Source organism: Ctenocephalides felis, unplaced genomic scaffold (assembly GCF_003426905.1).
Source record: "Ctenocephalides felis isolate EL2017-DRISC unplaced genomic scaffold, ASM342690v1 CF-g0.4_SCAFFOLD_00845, whole genome shotgun sequence".
In the NCBI taxonomy this organism is placed as follows: Eukaryota; Metazoa; Arthropoda; class Insecta; order Siphonaptera; family Pulicidae; genus Ctenocephalides; species Ctenocephalides felis.
Genome location: NW_020536999.1, coordinates 58,190,680 through 58,214,275, shown reverse-complemented (window position 1 = coordinate 58,214,275; position 23,596 = coordinate 58,190,680). Strand labels below are relative to the sequence as shown.

The 23,596-nt window shown below is 30.4% G+C and overlaps 1 protein-coding gene across 1 annotated transcript in view; it reads left to right on the top strand.

The window, feature by feature from the left end:
* LOC113386399 overlaps window positions 1-23,596 on the top strand; it is a 653,774-nt gene that overhangs the window by 241,302 nt on the left and 388,876 nt on the right. The gene's annotated exons all lie outside the window — the stretch shown is intronic.

Here is a 23,596-nt window from a genome sequence, read left to right as displayed (position 1 = left end):
ACGGTGTGTCTACTAGGTATATATACAGATGAAATAAATTGTATAAAACAATTAAGTAAATTTATACATAAATTTTTCAATCACGTGTTATGTAATTTGGTTTCGTTAACATACAACTCTAATATGAATTCAGTTTCTAAATTAGTATTAGTTATTTTTTTAAATAATTTAGTTGACAAAACATTAAATATATCACATACATAATTACTTCAAAAACGTGTTAAATAATTTGCTTTTGCTAACAAACAACTTAAATATTCAATGAGATTTTGCTTAAATTAGTTGAGACCATTTCATTATAAATTGAGCTATTTAAGCTATTATTTCCATTGAAATACTAGTGTGATAAAATTTGTAAGGTAAAAATTTATTTCAAAATAGAACTTCATTGGAATTGTGTTCACAATTATAAGGATAAAGATTTTTTCGCTCATTAAAATAGCCATTGCTTTTTTTGTAAACTAAATAATAAAAAACTTTAATTTTTTTAAATTATTTATTTGAACATCGAGTAGAACTTAAGGCTCCTAAGAGCTGTTGTATCTTTATTATAAATGGCAAATAATTGTCCATATCTATGTGATCAATTTGATTATTGCAATATATGAAATAGTGATAACTTATTATTAATGCAGCAATGCCGGATGAGGGCTATTTTCATGTGGAAACATAATGGTATCTATATTTTCAAAAGAAAAACGATGTCACTACTGCTTGACAACAGGCTGCTCAAAGTGAGATCGGACTCGGGGGCTACTTTAAAAGGCAGATTTATCTCGACTAGTTTCCTTATCATTATATGCCAATATTTATGTATATTTTGATTATTTAATCTAGTCAAACTAAATCCATATTATGAGGGTACGAATGCTTTGAATGTATATATGACTGAGAGCTCGTATTTACATTCACCGACTATTTAACAGTTCAATAAAATATGAAATTCCAAAACTGACGACTCTTGTAAAAATAGTGACCGAGGTCGAAACAGAAATTTTAACTAACCAATATTTTATATGAGGACGATGTTTGATAGCTCGATAAATGTTCAAATAAATATATATGAAGTCAATTACTATCTGCGATCGCTCACGATCGGGACATATCCGGCGCGGATACAAAATATTTGACAGTGGAGCTTTCCATATTTTTGGGGTATGTCTGTCACGTCGCGTGCTCATCCGATTTTGCGATTTTCCGATTTTCCGATTTTCTAGTACGATGAATTGCCAGATAGCCACATTGGCTGGATCTCTGACCACGTAAAAGTAGCGATTTGCTGAAATTGCAAAAGAGTGAAGCTGAAGAGACGTATAATATCCGATATTCGCCAATAAGACATTGTGTTTAGTTATACATTAAAGATAATAATATAAAAGATAGTAAGAATACAAAGACTTTGCACAATGATATTGATTAAGACAAAGACTAAATTGTCACTAACATATACAATGTTCATATGATTTAGCATATATTCTATTTTAATTCCTATTTCGTACATATATTTTTATATAAAATATGATTGCCAATTTTTTTTTAATAGCTACAAATAAAACAAATCGATGCATCTTTATTTATACAAACCTATTCCATTCTATTCATTAGCATTAGCATTTACTTTTATGCTGTAGGTAAATTTGGATAAACTCCACAAGTATTGTTGCCTTAACTAGCTTGTTTTGAAGCATTAATTTTATAAATCTGTATAATTATGATACTCATTTTAGCGATTCGTACTATGTACACATTACGTTTTATTAATTTTTGAATTTGTTTATTATGTGATTTTTTTTAAATTATTGATTATTTCTTCTATTAATTAGGTAATTAATAACTGGGTGTTGTCAATGTTATATGAAATAGTGTATTGAAAATGTTAAAATCTATGAGTAAAACATTTTACAAGATAATTTGAAGATTCTATATTTTATTTACCCTCTCCTTATCAAAATAATTTTCTTTCATAAAACTTCTTATTTGTATGTAACTACTCAGCTGGTTGCGAAAATAAATAATAATAATAATATCCTCATTTTGATCATAACTAATTTAATTTTAAAGAATTTAGGATATTCTTTAATATTTGCACATTTAAAAATTATAAGAAGCAATCAAAATCTTCAAACATAGATTTTTTTTAAACGTTTCATACTAAAGTTATATATAATTATTATATGAACTGCACGTTTCATTTTTATCAATAATTCTAATATTTGTATATGAGACGGAAAGTTTTAGTATTTTGCACTATGTTATAGTTATTAAATTTATTTACAATAACAGTAAATTCATGAGCTTTCGTGTAGATTCAAATGATTTTCGAATGATAATTTTCACAAAGCGAAGAAGTATCATTTCTTTTGTTTATACTAGTTTTGTACATTTGAATAAAGCTTGACTCTGCAAAGCGTCTCTGAGACAACGTATTATCCATCACTTAATTTTGATGTTTGAAAACAAAACTTAACGGAATGTTGAAATTAACAGAAACAGTGATTTTATTTAAAACTGACAAGAATTGAAATTATTATATATATTTGTAAGTTTTCGAATGATTTGTTTGGTGAATAACTAGTTTTGTATTAGATTTTCAAGCAACTATTTCAAATTTAAGTCTTTTTTAATATCATTTTTGATTGTAATTATAATACTTTTAAGTGCGGTCCTCTTTACTCTTAAGCTATTTTTATTGTGTATCTCTGTCTTTTTCATTTGTAGTGCATTGAGAATGATATAAAATATTAATTTGAAAAGTTTGAGTTCAATAATGATGTTATAAACTTCTACAATTTTTATTTTGATGACACAAACGCTCACACACATACACACATACACACATACACACAAATATATATATATATATATATATATATATCTTGGAGGGCGTAACATCAATTAAAAAATAAGTAAAGTAAAGATTTTGTTCAAAACATCTTTATTTTTCCATACGTTTCGACGTAAAATTCTACGTCATCTTCAGGTGGTTCTACAATATGATATATATATATATATATATCATTTTTTATGATTAGTATAATCGTCAGGGTATAATGTCGATTCGCACTTCTCTGAATTTATTTCATTTTATCTCATCTAATAACATATCACAAAACAGTATTTTGTTTTATTACCCGAACTTAACAATATCCTGAAATCTCGATAAAGCAATTTCCTTAATAAAAACGTTAACAAGTTCGTAATCATACGCTTGCAAAATAGTAATCAATATATTTATCTAAAACAAAAAAGGATAGCAATTTCTGAAAACATCTTAATCCTAACATCAAATAACAGTTCAACAGTATTGTACAAATATAAAAATGCTGAAAACTGATTATATAGAATTATTTGCAGAAAATATAAAAAGGCATTTACGTAATATTATCGATCATTATACCTGACTAAGCGAATTCGATCGCTAAACTTAAACTACTTCTGATTATAGACTGGCGCGTACATCCAAGTCCTATCGTATACCTACTAGGGATGGGATAACAATTTCATTTTGGTATCCAAATATTCAATTGAGATTACCTAGATTTTCTCAATTTAGCTGATTAGGTGAAATATTTAAGTGTTAATTTCCAAAATATTAATTTCGCTTTCACTAAATATAATCAATGCGATTTTCAATGGATGCTTTGCATACGTACTTATAGTTTTTTATCCTTCTTACTCCTAATACAATTCAGCTATTCGAATTTTGTTATTCCTATTTTTCTTAATTTTATTCAAATTCTACTTAACAAATAGTTTTTTTATTCAATTTCAAATTAACTATACACATTTTTTTCATAAGTTCTAAGTCAATGACATCATCAATGACATCATCAATGACAGGATTCGATCCAAAGATCCCTGTCGTGTGAAAGGAACATCACGCTGCTAAGTGACCTATGCTCGCCATTTGTTTAACAAATTTTATTTTATTTATTTTGTATTTTATTCGAGTATGAACATCAGCTATAATCAATATCTACCTACGGAAACGCGGAAAGTATTTAGATATTCGGTAAAGATTCTGATTAGAATCGAATTTGAGTTTGATTTTTTTATAATTCAATCGTTTATCGTAGGCCTATAATATTTTAGTTTGTTATTTCAGACTATGAAATCTATCTTTCTACAAAGATTAATCAAAATCGTCATTTTTTTTTCAATATTGAATTACGAAGAAACGACCCTGCCGATCTTTACCACAAAATAATCAACGCGATTCCCAACCAATATCTTTCGAAGTTTTTTAATTTTTGAAATTGATTCAAAATTGTGGGCAATAAACCATAGATAAAAGATTTTACACTTCTGCTTACTACAAAGAAACGGCTTGGCCGATTGTCGCTCAAACCTGATAAACGCTATAGTTTTTATCGAACTACATCGTATGGCTTTCAAAATTTTGAAATCAGTCCAGCTGTTTTTGAGAAAATATCGAAAAGATAAAAAATCGGCTCACATACACCATATACACATACTTTTAACAAATTTTGTCTCATTCGATTCAGAATGATTTGAAACATCGTTGAAAGTTACTTAATCTGCAATAAACTGCAACTTATGATTTCAATTTAATTCTATTAAAACAGTATTTAATTTTGTCTAAATATCAATATTAAGCAGCTTTATTTTTCTATTTTCGATTTTCAAAAATAGGATATTAGAGAAGATTATGAAAGGCAATGGATAGCTGATAAAATATCTATTCAATATCGCTAGAGCTGCATCTATTAAAATGTGTTGTATCTTTATATATAAGCATTTGCTATAATGCGATTATAAAGCTTCGATGAGCTTATAAGTATAAAGAAAGTTCTATATTTCTATAGACTAAAAATGAAATGTTACATATTGAGCTTTACTATAAATCTTTAAGACTTCAATAACTGGCTTTTCCATTTATAATGTATTTGTGAACGATGGTATGAACATACCAACAATTGTAGCAAAATGAATAGATAACTTTTATAAATACACAATTAACCAACATAAATATAGCAACCAAATAGCTAAAGCAACCAAAATTACATTTATATATAAATATATCACTAGAATTGTTCGATTATAGAGAAATTTTGTTATATTTCTCTATAATCGTAGTAGTAAATAATCAATTTAAATTATTTCAAATACTACTATATTATATGGAAAAATCAAATCATTATCAAAAAAAATCATAAAAAATAGCTGTAATTATAAGATTTTAATTATCATGAAGAAAAATATCAGGCCGAAGATTTTGTTGTTTTTTTATTTTTCCTCACTGACTATTCACATACCTAATAGAAGCAACTTTTTTGAGGACCTTTATTATTTTTGTTATGGCGTACATATCAATATTAATAAATATTTAAAATAAAATAAATAGATATATGAAATTAATAAGATTGATTTGAATTAATGACAGTTAATGAGAATTAGGGCAAAGATATATATGACAGTTAATGAGAGTTAATTACAACCAATGAGAATTTGTGTAAGGTAATGAAAACTATCTAAGTTTAACTCAAATTGATGTTAATCAATTTGATGCAAATTGATATTATTTTAAAACAAAAAGACACGGATTAATGTGATTTTAACGCTTATTGATGCGAATTAATAGATTTTAACACGAGTTGACGCGAATCAATGTGAATTAATGTGATTTTTACTCTAATTAATGGATTTTAACGCGAATTAATGTGGTTTAAACAAATTAAACTTCCATGGGCCGAATTTGCATTTTACATTAAAAAAATCAGGCAACAAAAAATGGATATTCAGAAGTCTATTTATGCAAATGGAGAATAAAATATCATGTTTGAACACATTTAAAAAGAAAGGGTTATTATCATTTATGTTGGTTATCTTGACAAAGCCAAATAATTGAGATCATTTCACGAAAAAGCTATGATATTTGGTAAAATATTAAAAATTTGGAATATGATCTGGAAGTTACGTGCGCTCAGAGAGCGTTAATGATTTTAACACGAACTAGATAACAAGTCAAGAGGCCAGAGATTCTTTTCCAAAAGAATTGTAAGAGTTTAATTCATACATAGCTACTTTTATCGTAGAATGAGCAGAAAAGGAGATATTTTAAAAAAAGCTGTTTTTTGACGCTATTTTTGTATATGACGGCGACTTGCAGTAAAATTTGAGGTGGCAAAGATGAAATTCGTAAAGAGCACCTCGAAATCCATAAGATTATCATTTTTCAGAATTTTCCGAGAGCTGTACCGGCAAAACGACCAAATAACTGGACTAAGAAAGGTGGGTAAAAAGGACTCTACTGTGAACGAACCTAAAAAGAAAAGAAAACTGGTTTAGACCAGTTTTGCAAAAATAGTGTTTTTTACATCAAAGATAAATTGTAAAATAGAAGGACTGAAAGGAATGGAAAGAGGAAGTATGCAGATGATTGAACGACTTACACGAGAAAAAAATGCAGGGAACTGAAAGCCGAAGTGCAGAAGCAGAACTTTGGAAAGGAAAATGTATAAAAAAGTGATAAATAATAATAAAACAGTAAAAGGATTTGAAAGCAAAGGGGAAGAGGAAGGGAATCATTGATTTTGTAATACTCTCATGCCATGGACCTGCTTTCAAGCAGACCACTATTTATTATTATTATTAACACAAATTGCCGTGAAATAATGTGATTCACTGCGAATTGAAGTGAATCCTTGCGAATTGAAGTGATTCAATATAAAACAATAAATAAAAAAAATCCCAAACGATGGTCTATTACTTGGCCAACCCTAATTCTCGCGAGAAACTCGCCGTAGTAGGTACGAACAAAACCAAAGCAAACAATGGCATGTTAAGGTGCGTTTTTTGTGCTTACTAGTTCGAAAACTAGACTTGTCGCCGTAACAAAGCGAACTAAACTCGAAGTCACTTGTGCAGAGGGACTCGTGTCCTATTATCTGTCTTGTTCGTTTGCGAATCATCAGTTTTTTATTTTGTCTCTTCCCGCAGACTTGCTCCAGTAAAGACTTTGCGTTTTTTTTATTATTTCGCTTGTCGCGAAACGACGCCTCTCGTTTATTTCGAACAAAAGACTTCAGGCAGGCTGGCAGGCAGTCCTCCAACGCTGATGGATGTGGGATGAAATAACTTTAGATGTAACTTTTGGCAATATTTTTTGGATGATACTGATGGGATATGTGTCAGAATTTGTCTTAAAGTTGACTAAGTCTTGGTAAAAGATACAAGGATTGTTGAAACAAAACATTTGTAAAACTAGTAACGTTACTAGTTCATTCAGCATTTTATGCTTTTAGTTCGATGTCTTTGTTCATGATAACATGATAAAACTAATTGCATCCTGCCAATGTTGTGTGGTTTAATACAAAATTCTAAAATTTGCATTCTTAAAAACAAACCATATAATATAATAATACTGCAAAAATTTTGAAAGCATATGAATGAGGAGTTGGTAATCAGGGTTGGATTATCTCAGAATAGTCCTGATCGCCATTTAACTAACCCAGTTGAAAAATTTGCTATATTTTAAAATGTTTTTCGAACTTTTTCCAATTAGTTTACATACTACTTACTATTTATCTTTACATTATTTTAATTTCATTCATTTAGTTCTTATTTTTTTTCATTATATAAATGAAGTTGAAGCCCCATAGTCCACTCTGGGCCCTCGTAAAACATGAAACAACTTTGGAGCAAGTGCAGATTTTTTTGCTGTTATTTAACGACAGATATAAATATTATGTTTATTGTAGTTTGACATTCAAGAAAAAATCAACATATCTTTATCGTATCTCAGATTTCTTTATTGGAAGGATGATCCACTGTGGTTACCAACTCCTTATTTATAGAATGGGTACTTTTTTATATATATTTGCATAGATTAACTGCCGATCAAAAAATATAATTTTTTTATGACAAAATGCTGAGTGTAGATGCATTTAAGAGATTATCTCCTTTATTTTTTTGACATTTTGACAAATTCTCACTTTATCATAAGTAGTTCATATAATCATACAATTAAATATGAATTTTTGTAATGTCAACCAGGAAAACCTGAACCAGAAAATACCACGTATAAGTTTCTGACAAAATTTTATATATTTTACAATTATTCTGCTTTTGTTTTGAGGACTAAGTATGTTGCTTAGATTTTATAAGCATTTTGATACATAGGGCTTAAAGGTTCGTGGGTGAAAAGGTCCACCAGCTACCAGAATTATCACCAAAAGAAGTAAATTATAGAAATTTTTAATGACTATTATTTTAAAGTTGAAGACAAACGATATGTAACCAGCCTCTATCGTAATCATTATACAATGTCCACTGCCAATATCTATAAAGCAAAAGAATTTACAATTTTTTTTTAATAACAATATTTGCAAGTAGGGGGGAAAAAGTATAACTATCTATTACTTTGATTCTTGCGAAGTCACTATCGGGAGATTAACGGCAATGTTTGAAAATCTCTAACAAAATTTTCTTTCAATTGTAATTAATTATTACAATTTATAAAAAAGTTTTTATTTTGGTTTTGAAATATTTTATTTAGTTTATGATGCCTAAATATGATTTTCAAGTATACTTTAATTGTTTTATAATACGTATTGTTATTGTTAAATTAGTTTTAAGATTTTTCATAAAGTCTTTTTAAATCTTTAATTGTAGGTGGTATAAAAGGATCAACTTAACCCTTTGCCTTAACCTGTTTGCCTTCTGGCTACACTTCTTTTACCCTGCTCATGGGGTAGAAAGGGTTAGGTGACAAATTTGAAAAAAATAGTAAAAAATAAATTTTCATAATTTGAAATTTACTGGAAATTTTACTGAACATGTAGTTCAAAAGTTGTTTGTTCGTTTTGTTATGTAAATTATTTGGTTTAGAGTCAAACAGTATAATAACTGAAAATCAAGTTGGAACTTTGTGCCCCGACTTACCCTATGTATCTACAATATTAACAGGTGCATTTTGATAAATTTTTTATGAATTTAGAAAATACTAACACACTGAACTCATGAATAGAAAAAAAACTCGTACCTACTGAACATAGTGTAGTATTGAAACCGCTTATTCAAATCGCGTGATCCAACATAACTACTACACCCAAAGGGTTACCATATTGAAATATTAATAAATCTATCAAGCCATTATTCAAGCTTCTATTGCGAAGTCGAGTGCTAATAGCTTCGGCATATTTCATTCCAATTGGTATGCAAGAGTAATGGATTCACATCAGAATAATTAACATTGTAGGATTCAGTCCATTATATCGGCATCAATCACTTGAGTCTGATCTTAGACTTTTGTGCTGCCGATGACATATTAGATTAATACAAAAATCTGCAACTAGCAGGCGCAGCGACGAGGGTGGATACTTTTGTAGGGTTGAATTCATATGTTATTGCCAGAAATCTATTATAGTGCTGAGAGAAATTCGTTAAATCGATATACTTGGTAACTTGATCGTTAATATCTCTATAACTAAATATGTCGAACCTATTTATTTATAGAGTAGGGCGGGGCACAAAAGAACAATTCAACTTTGAGCAATTATATTGTGAAAACCAAACCTATTATATCACAACAAATAATATATATCAAACAAACAACTGTCTGACTATGTTCAGTATTTTCGCAGCTAATTCATTATTGTAAAAATGTATTTTTTGCTGTTTTTTAAAGTATGTCACCTGGTCCTTTTTGCCTCATAGGCGGGATATAATGGGTCGGCTTGGGGGCAAACAGGTCCAATGTTCTATTTTTAATTTAAAAGGTATTCTACAAAATAATAGCCACATTATTCAACCAATGCAAAATATATCTGACTATGTTCAGTAAAACTCACAGCTAATTCATCATTGCACAAATGTGTTTTTTGCTAAAGTTTGTCACCTGGTTCTTTTTGCCCCATAGGCGGGATAAAATGGTTCGGCCTAGGGGCAAACAGGTCCAATATCCTATTTTTAATTTTAAAGTGATTTTCTAAAATAATAGCCATATTATTCGACCAATGCAAAATATATCTGACTGTGTTCAGTAAAACTCACAGCAAATTCATCATTATAGAAATGTGTTTATGTTGCTATTCTTTAAAGTGTGTCACCTGGTCTTTTTTGCCCCATGGACATTATAGGGATATAATGATTCGGCTTAAGGGTAAACAGATCCAATGATTTATTTTTAATTTTGAAGGGATTTTACAAAATAATTGCCATATTATTCACCTAATGCAAAATATATCTGAATATGTTCAGTAAAACTCACAGCTAATTTGCCAATGTTTCTACATTGTGCATTGTGAATTGTGGACTTGTTTGCCCCCAGATCGTCCCATTTTACTCCGTCTATGAGGTAAAAAGGACCAGGTTACAAATTTTTGAAAAAACAGCAAAAAAAGCGCATTTTTACATGATGTAGTAGCTAGATTGGTCAAAGTTAAATTGAACCTTCACGACCTACCCTACTTAAAAATTATTTTAAGATTTCGTAAACTAAACATCAGTGCTCAAAACAAAAAACTAACAACGACAGAAAACACTTTTGTTATGAATTTTCAAACATTGTTGTTTATCTTCCGATAGCATCGTTGCCAGAATCAAGGTGAAGGCTGGTTATGTATCTTTTTCCCTGCACTTTCAAATATTGTTGATAAAAATTTGTAACTTTACTTGTGAAAGATATTATAATAGATAAAGTCATACATATTGGTCACGTATCCAAAAAATTCATTCGAATTAATTTTAAGACAACCCAAACTATGTTACACTCATGCAACAAATATCAATTCCATTCCACTTTCGATCGTCTCAAATGTATTTTCTTCTGTCAAATGATCTAATAACTGTGTCTACAAGCCTTCCATTTGATTTATGTTTTGTATGAAAGTCATGCAAGTCACTTCGATGCGCCCACGATCCTAATCTAGAATTTAAATCGATGTTTGAAGTAGAATTTAACGAGTGGATCGCATGCCGAATTGCTGAGAACGCGGACATAGTGAGGCATAAGGATCTATGTAATACGTGATAGGATTACCGAGATTTACTGATGAATCATATACCTACCTACCTATGCCTCAAGTCTGGCCCCAACATATGGGGGGTTGGCGACGTGTGTGGCTGACTGGGACTATTTGTTTCGAAATTAATATTGGGAAGTCAGGGATAGAATTATCACAAAGTATATATAAGTTTGACACTTCGACATTGGGAGATTATTAAAAACTGCTAATTATTTTATTTAACCATGATCATTAAAAAATATCAATATGAAATTTTATAAAATTTTATATTACTTCAAAGACATATTATGTCCCGTAATCTTTGTTCATTAATCGAATTCTGAATATCAGTTATTAATTCAAATAATCACTTGCTAAATATTTTAAATTTTTTTTATCAGGGATAGATTATTATTTTTATTTAGGGTAGGGCGGGGCACAAAGGTCCAGTGTAACTAAGCAATTATACTGTGATAACGAACCAAAACTTGTCATCTGGTCCTTTTTACTCCAGAAGCGGTATAAATAGGGACAGCTTAGGGTCGAATGTCTCATATTAACTTCCCGAAGAAGTTTATATTTTCATAAGAAACCCGACTCGCTAATTTTATGCTTTCTCGACGTTTTAAGCCATTCTGAATCGAATGAGACTAAATTTGAAAAAAGTGTGTGTGTGTATGTGTATGCGTACGTGTGTGTGTGAACAGATTTTTTGCCATAAATCGACGTTTTCTTCAAAACGGCTGGACCGATTTCAAAATTTTAAAAACCATTCCGTGTTTGGAATGAGTTTTATGCGACGATCGGCTGGACTGCTTCTTTGTAAATCGCAGAAAAGTGAATTTTTTTTTGTCCACGTCTTAGCCCGCAATTCTGAATCAGTTTTGAAAATTCAAAAACCGTTCCAAAGATAATCATTGGTTGGGGATTGTGCTGATTAGTTTTTGGTAAAGATCGGCGGGGCCGTTTTCTTCTTGTAATAAAGTTTAAAAAAAAGACGATTTTTTGGCGGTAGATACCATAGTCTTGTAGATCATACTAAAAAATTACGGCCCCACAAGTCGTTTAATTTCAAAAATTCTTCAGTTTGCAAATATTAGTATCATTTGGCATTTGTGAAAATTACTTTAATCGACGTTTTCTCTAAAACGCCTGAACCAATTTCAGAAATTTAAAAGCCATTAGATGTATCTGTCAGTTTTGTGAGATGATCTGTCGAGCCGTTTTTTTGTAATTTGAAAAAATGTGTCAACGTTTAAACTTATACTACCGAATCAATGTTAGAAAATCAATAACTGATCGAAAGATATTAGTTGCGAATGATACTGATTAGTCTTAGGTGAAAATCTACCGAGCCGCTTTCTTGTAATTAACTGTTGAAAAAAAATTGTAAGCCGATTTTTATAGAACTTTTTTTGACGATATATATATATATATATAGTACCCTACAACAAGACGTTTCATTTAAAAAAATCATCAAAGTTTGAAAAAAATGGTTGCTTTTTTGGCGTTTGTCAAAATTTGTTTTTTAATCGACGTTTGCTCAAAATCGTCTGAACTTATTTCAAAAATTTAAAAGTCATTTGATGTATCTTGATTAGGACTATCGTATTTTTACTTTATCTGTACAACTTGTCCTTTAGCTAAAAACACTAAAAATATTCTTTTACTAATTACTAGTCGGATACTTCATTTTGTCGGTATCACCGAAACGGCTGTACCAAAAACTAATCATTTCGTTTTGCCATTAATAAGAATCGATTGTGTTTATTGTATTATGCTAATGGTTGATTTGCGCTGCGAACCAAAATTTGTATCCGCACATACTTACACACATGCACGCAAACACATACATTGGTTTTTTCTAAGGTATTTTAAAATATGCAGAGTACTTTCAATGAACAATAATTTTTTTATAAATGCTAAAGAAAGTCCTTTCTACATAATGCTACTTTTGGGTTTGTTTTTCCTATTATTAGATAGTATAGAATGATATCATACCTTGATATTTTTACATTAAATATTTTAGGTTGATTATTTAATAATACGCTGAGTATCATCTCGAACATATTTCATGCTTATATATAACAATCTAGTGTAAAACGTTGTTTCACATTATACGCAACATAATGTACATGAGTAGTGTTCCATAATAAAACATAATACCATTTTCCCTTACATTTTCCCGAGTAAATAATTTACAGTGCAGTTTCTGTTATGAATTGTATACGAGGAGCCTCAGAGAATTTTCCGAGCTATTTACAATGATGAATTCATGGAAACGCAATGATTAAAATACCTTTGTTTTCCTTTGGATTCCATGGGAGGCTTACTGAGGAAAAATGCAGTCTTTAGAGGTTGTCTCGTATCTTTATGTTTCAAGGGAGCAAGCCAATGCATCAGGCAGCCAATTTAAAAGTTTCCTCTAATATAATATGTAACATGCAAAGACCTAATGGAAATGACAGCATAATAAATGTTCGCTTCATTTTCTTTCATGTCGGTGTAAGAAACCTTTATGGACTTTCTAGGATCCTGAACGTTGAGAATAAACTCTTTGTGTAATGACGTTGTGCACGTTAATTAATGACTGCATTTTCATTCAATTTTTATTTTCTTATTTGTAAATTGTATAGTAGACGATGAAATAATTTAGCAAAATAATGAGGATGTAACTATGTTAATTATTTATGTTCAAATAAATTGAGAGAACTGTGACGAAGTATTTCTATATTTCCACACTTGCTATTGAAACCCCTTGTAAACTCGTACATATTCCTTGTTTTTCGTTTCTAAAAAATCTTACATAGCCTATGCAATTTATTTTAAATTCATGTTAAAGTAATGCCTATACATTATGTCGCCGGAGCTGCGGCATATGAGTGGAGAGGATAAAAATAAAAATATAATATTTTAGACAAAATAAAAAAACGTAAGCAGATAGGCACTTAATGGTTACTTTATTTTTTATACATATTTGTTTATGTGACGAGACAAAGATTCATTTTATGTAATCATCAATAAATCATGATAATTAGCATCCCGTAGGGCAAGTTATAGTAATCGCAAAAAAATCGAAAATGAAAATTTGTATATATCTTTACGTTTCAGAGGTTTCTGAACATTTTGTTATACCTTAGAAAAAATGGATGTATGTTTGTGTATGGGCGTGTATGAGTGTGTGTGTGTGCGGATATAAATTTTCGTCGACGATTTCGGGAACACGGTTCAACCGATTTCAATTATTCAAAAAACATTAGATTCCTATCAATAAGGAGACGTGCTGATTAGTTTTTGGCATAGGCAGGTCTAGGCGTTTCGAAAATATGGGGCAAACATTTTTCAAAAATTTATAGTTTCTCAAAAATCTAATTTTTTCAAAGTAATTTTTTTCAAAAATCTTTTTGAAAAAAATAATTTCTGGTACAAGAAGTTCCAGCAATTTGCCTTAAGGCACGATGCCATGCGCCCCAGCTGTTATTGAAGTATTCGTAAACGTAAATAATCTTTAAATACTACTGGAGATGCAAAATATTTTGATTTTTCCTGTGATTTTTTAAAAATAATCAAATGTATTATTACTATTACAATTTTCATTCAATAATTAGATTTAAAAAAGCAAATTTTACTTACTTTTAATTTTGCGATCAAATTGATTCTATTCACTAGGATCTTGCTCTAATTGTATAAGATATTGAGTCGTCTTTTGAATATTTATAAACGCTCTCAATTAAATATCAAAAATATCATAATAATAAGAGTCAAAAATATATTTTAACAACTTCAAAGGGACCTGAGTGGTTATTTTTATTTCGAGTGAAGTAAAATAACGACATCCATTTCTGGAAAACGTAAAATTTAACAAGCAAGATTTTACCACCTACATTATAAATACCTTTTTAGTCTAAAATATCGTCTGAAAATACCTTTGCAGTGAAATGTTTGATTTCTATTTGGATGTGCAAATACTCACAAATAAATATCAAACAAAATTCAGTTGTATCGGTTTCATAAATACTGCTTATAGTCTAAGAGCCAGTGAACTATTTGACTAACCTGTTTTCACAAAGCCAGAAATTTTTTTAATGATATTTTATTATCGGCCCATTAAGAAAATGCCATTCTGGCAGTCATTCCGCGGTTGCGTCATCATCCCTTCAATTTGTGAAAATGTAAAAAAAAAATTTTCTATAACTTGCTCGCACAAGGCTCAAATTTTAAGGGTGTCTTCTTTTAACTGTTCAGAAAGCATATGTAAAAAGCCAGCCCATTCTGACGGTTGCAAGGGTCTGCCAGACGAGTACATAATAGTCACGACGCGCAAGGGTGTGGGCGCATTGCCATACATAATTGACTAATACCCTTGTATTTAAATAATTTATACGCCATTTTGAAGGTCATTTTGAAAACATCCGTTATACCAAACTTCAACTTTGTATCTCACCTTATGGCCGAGATATCATTGAAAATATGCCAAAGTGGCCCCTTTTTCAAACTCAATTTTTGGCGTAACCATAAAAGATATCGAAAAAAAAATTACGTAATTCTACTCATATTGGCTTAAACCATATAATGTATAGTAATATATGCTAAATAATCCTTTATTATTAGCTAAAAAGGATAAAATAATTTTTCAATTAATGTTTTCGGATAGTGCGTTTTGTTTAATTACTTTATAATTAGCGTTATTTAGAAGCTTATTGTTTTCTCTTTTAGTACTGCAAATATGGTTTAAATCAAATTTGTGGAACACATTGAAAAATTGAAGAAACCAGAACCAGTACACCCGCGCGTAACGCATCGCACATCCGACCGAATGAATTCTATGCGGGCTACTATTAGCGTTACGCGCGGGTGTACTGGTTCTGGTTTCTTCAATTTTTCAATGTGTTCCACAAATTTGATTTAAACCATATTTGCAGTACATTGGATTATGTTAAATAACGCTTAAACAAATATTGTTTTTACTACTTTACTCATCATGTAAATTAAAATTGAAGTACTTCATGTAATTAAAATTAACATACATATATTGAATGCTTGTATTTTTTTTACTTTTTCGCTAGCGATATAATCTCATTCTTTGAACAGCTGTAATGTCTGTCTTACCTAAAAAAGATTTTCTATTTTAATAACTTCAAAGATTTATAGAAACTACGAATAATATAGAAATAATTTCTAATCAATAAACTTACGTTTAGTACACGGCACAAATGTTTAATTTGTTTTATTATTTTCAAGGAATACGGTAAAATATTCTTCTGATTCATTTTTCATTAAATCGAGATTTAACTTTACTACGATGTAACTGTAAAATGTTTATTTATCTATGCCGATTTCCTTGTTGATATCGGTTCGCATACAACGACAGATCTCTATTCACATACACGACGACTAATCACAATCGACCCGTATTGAAATTATTTCATCGAGAGCGAATGACGTACCGTTCGGGCGTAACGCAATTTCCGTTGCATTTGTACGGATTTATACCCTAATCGCGTCTGAAGAAGTTTTACTTCAGAAATGAATTTAAGAAATACGTCAACTGCAAATTTTGACGGTGAAGATAGTAATAGAAATACGGAATGGATTTTTACAAATAGGTTATAATAAAATAATTCAAAATTTATTTGTTCATTTATCTCTTAATCTTAAACAGCGATTAGAAGTTGAGTGCTCTTAACCCTCAACAGTTGTCACATCTCTATATGATGAATTTTTATTATTACAATTTCAGTCATAGCGATGAGTTTTTATTAGGGGTTTGATAATGTTCACTTGGGTACTTATTGAAATCTATATTTCCAAGTGAAAAACGATGTGGGTTACTGCTGCTTGACATCAGGCTGCTCGAAACGAATATCAAACCCGGGACCCCAAAATTTTATAACTATATTCATAGATATTTATGTATATTTTGATCAATCTAAATTTTACCAGTGTAAATATTGATTTCTGCCGTGATGTTTGTATACCGTTCACAAATTAATGGGATATATATCACAGCGTTCTTGTTGTGTCATTAATATTTGCTTTTAACAGTGTCAAAGGGCTTCGGTGTGGTATAGATGTTCTCATCATAGATCACATAAAATAACCCGACGGTTCTTGGCTGTTGGCTGTTGGCACGACCGACGCCAGACTCATTAATTCTCCGGTTCCGCCTACAAATCACGACTATTTATTGATCCGCATCGGGGACCAATTCCTACTGTCACGGACCGCAAACCTTGTTTGTCTCCTCTTGCTTCGAGCACTTTTGTACACTTTTTTAATAAAAATAAATCCGAACGGTTGAACTTGGCTTGCTTTTATTATTGATCCCATTCTTTCCCAGATCTCCTGTGGTCACTCTTGGATGATTTTTAGATTTGTTTGACTATCTCGTGGGATTGTCGCATTTTCTATATTTTTTTTATCTTATTGATACTATGATATAATCTTACAGTCGTCATATTTATTCTAAAAATGTCTTTCAATATATTTTCATCTACTTATTTGTTGTATATTGTTTGGAAAAATAACCCTTTATTCTCACTTGGAAACATATAGTAACGCCAATAGGTGTATTGTCGCCAAAATTTTAAGATCTAATTTCATTTGAAAATATTTTTTTTTATTATTATTTTTGAACAGCAATCAGAACTTTACGTCCTATGAGCTGTTGGGATGAAACTTCTCCTTACTTCGTATTTTTTAGATGGTAACCCAATGGTTAATCCATCCATAATTGATGATTTTTTGTTATTAGAATTAATCTAATAGGGCTGACATTTTATTGGTGCAGCAATGCCGGGCAAAGGTTATTTTTACTTGGAAACATATTGCTATCTATATTTTCAAGTGAAAATCGTTGTCACTGCTGCCTGACAACAGGCTGCTCGAAGTGGGTCTCGAACCCGGGACCTCTGAAACAAGTCTCGTCGCTCTTAACCGCTTACCTAGGGGCGAGACCTACTTGGAAATATAAATCTTGAATATGTTTCCAAGTATATATAATAGCCCTTTTCGGGAATTCTTGCATCAAATTGAATATTAATAAGTCGGCCCTTTTAGATAAATTCTGATAATAAAAATAATCAAATATGGATGGACTAACAGTTGGGTTATCTTTAAAAAATACGTTACAGCCATAAGATGGAAGGTTCTGATTGCTTTTAAAATTTGAGAATGAAAAACAAAAAAATAATTATTCATTTGCTATTTTCTCATATTGTAATAAGCTATTAGCAATAAAATCAGAGATATTTAAGTAATGACAGAAGTGCAAGTCAAACTGCTAAAATTTAGATTATTTTTCACCTCTTGCTTTGTATACTTTTGTAAATTTTTTAGTAATAAATTTAAACAAATAATCTTAGTCTGGTTTTATGTTTTGCGTTTTAAACCAGTTTCCCTATGGTCACACGTAATTGATTTGTTTGGCTATGTCGAAGGTGTAAGAAGTTATAATTTTTTTTTTCTAAATTTTGATGCTATATTTTTATGTTTAACTATAAGTATTATTCATTTCTTCTTATTTAGATCACTTTTAATTTTTTTTAAAAAAATTTATCTGTACGTTTATACTTGGCTTGCCTTTATTATTGATTGTTCTACCAGATCTCCTGTGGTCGTTCTTGGATGATTTTCAGATTTGTTTGACTAGGGTATTAGATTTTTTTTACGTTTGATACTATGATGTCACCTTATAATCGTCATATTTTACAGTCGTATATTTTATTCTATTCATTGGTTATTAATTTTTTTTTTGTAAAAATGCAGTGAATTCAAATTTATTTTTAACAGAATGCTTACTAACTTTCAGTCAGAATGTCAACTTGTAAAATTTTATACTTAAATAATTATAGAATATTGAGTAACTTCAGTCATCGAGGCTAAACTCTTATTACAATTAATTAATCATGACCTTTATTACAGAAACTTCATGCATTTGTACCATTTACCTTTGTTAGTTTTGGAAAATTCTGTAAATAGCAATTAAGTATTCAAGAATGATATATTCAAAATATAAATATTGGCAAGAAACAATATTTAACTAGCTACGATAATGTACTATTTTTAGATTGAATGGAACATAGAATTATTAAATATTTGATTGGAATACTGAAAGTTTTTGTTCAAAATTTTTATCCAAGTCGAATGAACATTTACGCAGTTATACATTTTTACTATTATTATTTGCTATTATTTATTTTTATTTATTGGATATTATTAGTATTATTATTTTCAATAAATTATTAAAAATAGAACTTTTAGTTACAAAAATCTTAAAAATGCTTTTAACACATTTTCCATTCTTTATTTCTAATTAATATTTTCTAGTCACGATTCATCTCAAGACAATTTTATCAAATTTTGACCACGATAGAATTGATGAAAAATAAATAATACGTGATTGATGATTTGAAATAAAAACGATTGTTATTCAGAAACTATCATATTTATGGAATTTTATGAGATTAAAAATGATTTAAAAAATCTATAAAAAAATAAATTCGAATAAAGAATTCTAGAATGCTAGAAAATTTGTGAACATATCTAGAACTTATGTTATAGTCTTTTTTATCCGATTCGTATAGTTTTTTTTCTCAACCTGATATAATCCAGATCATGCGCAATACAATCGCATCTAATGTTTGGATTTATTATATTAAACAAAAATTTACAGAAATATCTGTAATAAAGTGTTAAATAGTATTTTGGCAAGGATATTTGTATTAACTTTTCAAAGGTATACATTACCAATAAGAATTGAGATTCTGCTATTTGGATTAAATTTTCAAGCGTTCATTTCGGAAATAAAATTTTACTTTCAAGAAAAAATAATGTAAACGATTTCCAATTGATGGTTCTCAAACATACTTTCAATATCTGTAATTAACTCAGAGGGTTTATGTGTTCTGAATGACGGATCGCCTACGTTATTGAGGAGACATGACAGAAATCCTTCTGCGGTAGATTTATCTATATGCAATCCATCTGTGATGTTCAGTGCGGAATGGCACGTCACAGATGAAACTTTGGGATCGGACCACCTTGGTATATCAATTCGGATTGGAGTGAGTAAAGTAAATATGAATAACAGTAATATTAGAAACAGACATATTTGGAAGATCAAAGAAGCTGACTGGAAGAAATATGAGCAAGTGACAGATAAGTTATTGTCAGAATTGATATTTGATAAAGATCCATCGGCTATTACCGGTAAGTTTGTTCAATGCATAAATCAGGCGGCTTGTTAGCAATTCCCATGTCAAGACCTTACTTAGGCAAAAAAGATAGATATTTGTCAACGCCTTGGTGGGATGAAGAGTGTGAGAAATTTAATAAGAAGAAGTTAGAAGCTATTAGAAAATACAAGAGATCTCCAGTTTTGGCTAATTACATCGAATATAAAAGAATTTTAGCGAAATGTCGTATAACGTTCAAACAGAAAAAACGGGACAAATGGATTGAATTTGTAATTCTTTTACAAGATCAACTTCATCTAAATACATTTGGGACAAGTGAAAGCTTTGAAAAAATAGAGTCGTGCATAAAAATCCTTTTCCGATAGATGAATCAAATAAGTTCCTTAACAATATTACCCCGGCCTCAGCAACAAATGAGGTAATTATACCAAGCGTACAAGAAATGGATGTACTGGAAGGTCCTTTCGCAATGCAGGAGCTTCTTTTGGCACTAAAAACAAATTCGAACACTACACCGGGTGCGGACAATATTCATTATCCAATGTTGAATAAATTATCCAGTTTTGGCAAGAATATGTTACTACGGGTTCTTAACCAAGTTTGGACCACCGAAACAGCTATTCACGAGTGGAAAAAATATAATTACAATTCCAATTCTTAAACCAGGTAAAGATCCTTCAAGAGCAGAATCATATCGTCCTATATCATTGTCTTCATGTATAGCAAAAACATTCGAACGACTGATCAAAAGAAGATTGGAATGGTGGGCGGAAAGCAACAAGATATTCCCGAGTTACATGCTAGGATTTCGTAATAATCGGGGTACAATTGACGTTATCACATCCTTAGTGTATGAAATTAAAATTAATTTAGCAAAAAATAATCTCCTGATGACTGCAAACGTGGACTTAGTTAATGCATATAACTGCGTTCAAATACCTATATTAATGAAGATTCTGTCTGATATCAAGATGCCAAGAAGATTTATTCTTCATATACACCATCTAATATCAGACCGCAGAATCAATCTTAGGTGTAACAATTTACAATTTGGACCACGTAAAATGAAAGAAGGACTACCTCAAGGATCCGTTCTCAGTCCGCTATTATTCAATCTATATACCTGCAATTATGCAGTATGCAGACGATATTATACTTCTACATAAGGCCCATACTTTGAATGAGGCTATTGATAAAATGAATATAACAATGCAACTCTTCCATAACTGGTGCACATCGTTAGGGTTTGTTTTGTCAGAAAATAAAAGTACAATAAGCCTCTTTACAAGACATAGGAAGTCTATAATTCCAGACTACATCAGCATAAGCAATTATGTTCTGAAGGTTGAACCTACAATTAGATGCCTCGGGCTACTTATTGATGACAAATTAAAGTGGAAACCACACATTGATTATCTAGTCTCTAAATGTGAAGAAGCACTGAATATTCTCAGGTTTCTTAATCACATAAATTATGGTGCTGATATCAAGATTTCTCTTAGAATATATAAGCAATTAATACTATCTAAGTTGGATTATGGTAGTTTCATATATGGCGACGCATCCAAAAGTGTACTTAGCAAACTAGACATAATTCAAAACAAAGCTTTGAGGTCTTGTTTGGGGGTCATGCGTTCCACGCCTATCAATGCGTTACATGTTGAAGCTAACATATATCCTTTACACTTGAGAAGGAGGTTATTGGCTTCAAACTTTATCATAGATAGAATGAAATTTAACAACGTAGTATTAAAGAATGTGAATCAGATCAATAATGAACTGAACAGCCCATACTGGAGAAATAGGAAGAGGCCTATACTAATAACTGCGTATCGTGAAGTGGTAGAAAAATGTAATCTCTTACAAACTTGGACTGCAACCTCAAGATTTCATTTCAAATACGATGTTACTTCTTCTAATCTGAAAAATATAATTCAAATCGATTTCGCCAATGCGCACTATAGCGGAGATACCAATAAATGTAGGATGGAGGTCGAAGGAAGTATACATGAAACATTTGAAGACTATGATAGATTTTATACAGATGGTTCGAAGAATTCAGATGGTGTTGGTGCGTGTTTTTACCATCAGGGGACAAATTCCTTCACAAAATATAAACTAGATAAAGATGCGTCGATATATACAGCGGAAATGTATGCTATTAATAGGTGCGTAAAGTATATTGATGAACATAATGTGAAGAAATCGGTAATAATCAGCGATAGCAGGTCTGCTCTTGAGGGCATGTTGTCGTTGGGAAAGGACCCGTCATTATTAACGATAGATACTCTAAATGACATACATGCGATATTATCAAAAAATTGGGAGTTACGCATTGTATGGGTAAGAAGTCATATTGGGATAGCTGGCAACGAAGCGGCGGATAACGGCGCCAAAGATGCAATAAATACAGGGACTGTTGCTGCGGATGGAATATCTTATAGAGACATAAAAAGATTTAACAGAGCAAACATACGGAACATTTGGCAATTAGATTTTCAGTTATCTATTAGAATTAAAGGTAAATTTTATGGTATGATACAAGGAAAAATTCCAGTCAAACCATGGTATGACGGATTTAAGGAGTGTCGGCCGTTTTACGCAACATTGTGTAGATTAAGACTAAATCATTCTTACGCTCCGTTCTGCCTAAGCAGAATTGGGATCGATATCGATCCTAGTTGCTACTGCTTGGGCGAAGCGACTAGGGCGGATGCAGAGCACATCATCATGGAGTGTAAACGTTGGGAAAAGGGCAGACAAAAACTATGGGAGGAAATAATTAAACAAAAAATCTCCCTTCCAATTAATTTTATAACAGTGATGACAGATACAAGATTATATGGAGCTCTTTATATTTACATCAAATGTAATAATATAAAATTATAAATGCAATATACATAAAACAATGATATATATGTAAGAGATAGTGTAGATATTATGTAATTTAGTATATGGCTAATGTACCAGTTTATAAAGCCAATAAAAAAAAAAAAAAAAAAAAAAAAAAAAAAAAAAATATCTGTAATTGTATAAATAATATAATTGTACATATAACATATTTTTATAATATTCAATCAATTTCGAGTTCTAAAAATGTGTTTTATTAATGTGGATGTCAACTGCAATCAGTAGATAAATACAAAAGGCGGAATCTACATATGCACGAAATGCATAGATTCTGATTAGAATCACTAAAACGCGAAGCAAAATTCCAAACCCTGGTCAATTTTTATAATTCCACTTATTGTAAACCATTATATAAGTATGTTATTGGAGACTATGATATCATACAAAGTTTCATCAAAAACGTCGAAAAATGATTTGTTTACATTTAATTACCAAAACCTGGATTATTACCAAAAACTTCTCAACGTGATGCCCAACTAATATCTTCCTAACAGTTTTAAAATTTTTAAAATCAGTTCAAGA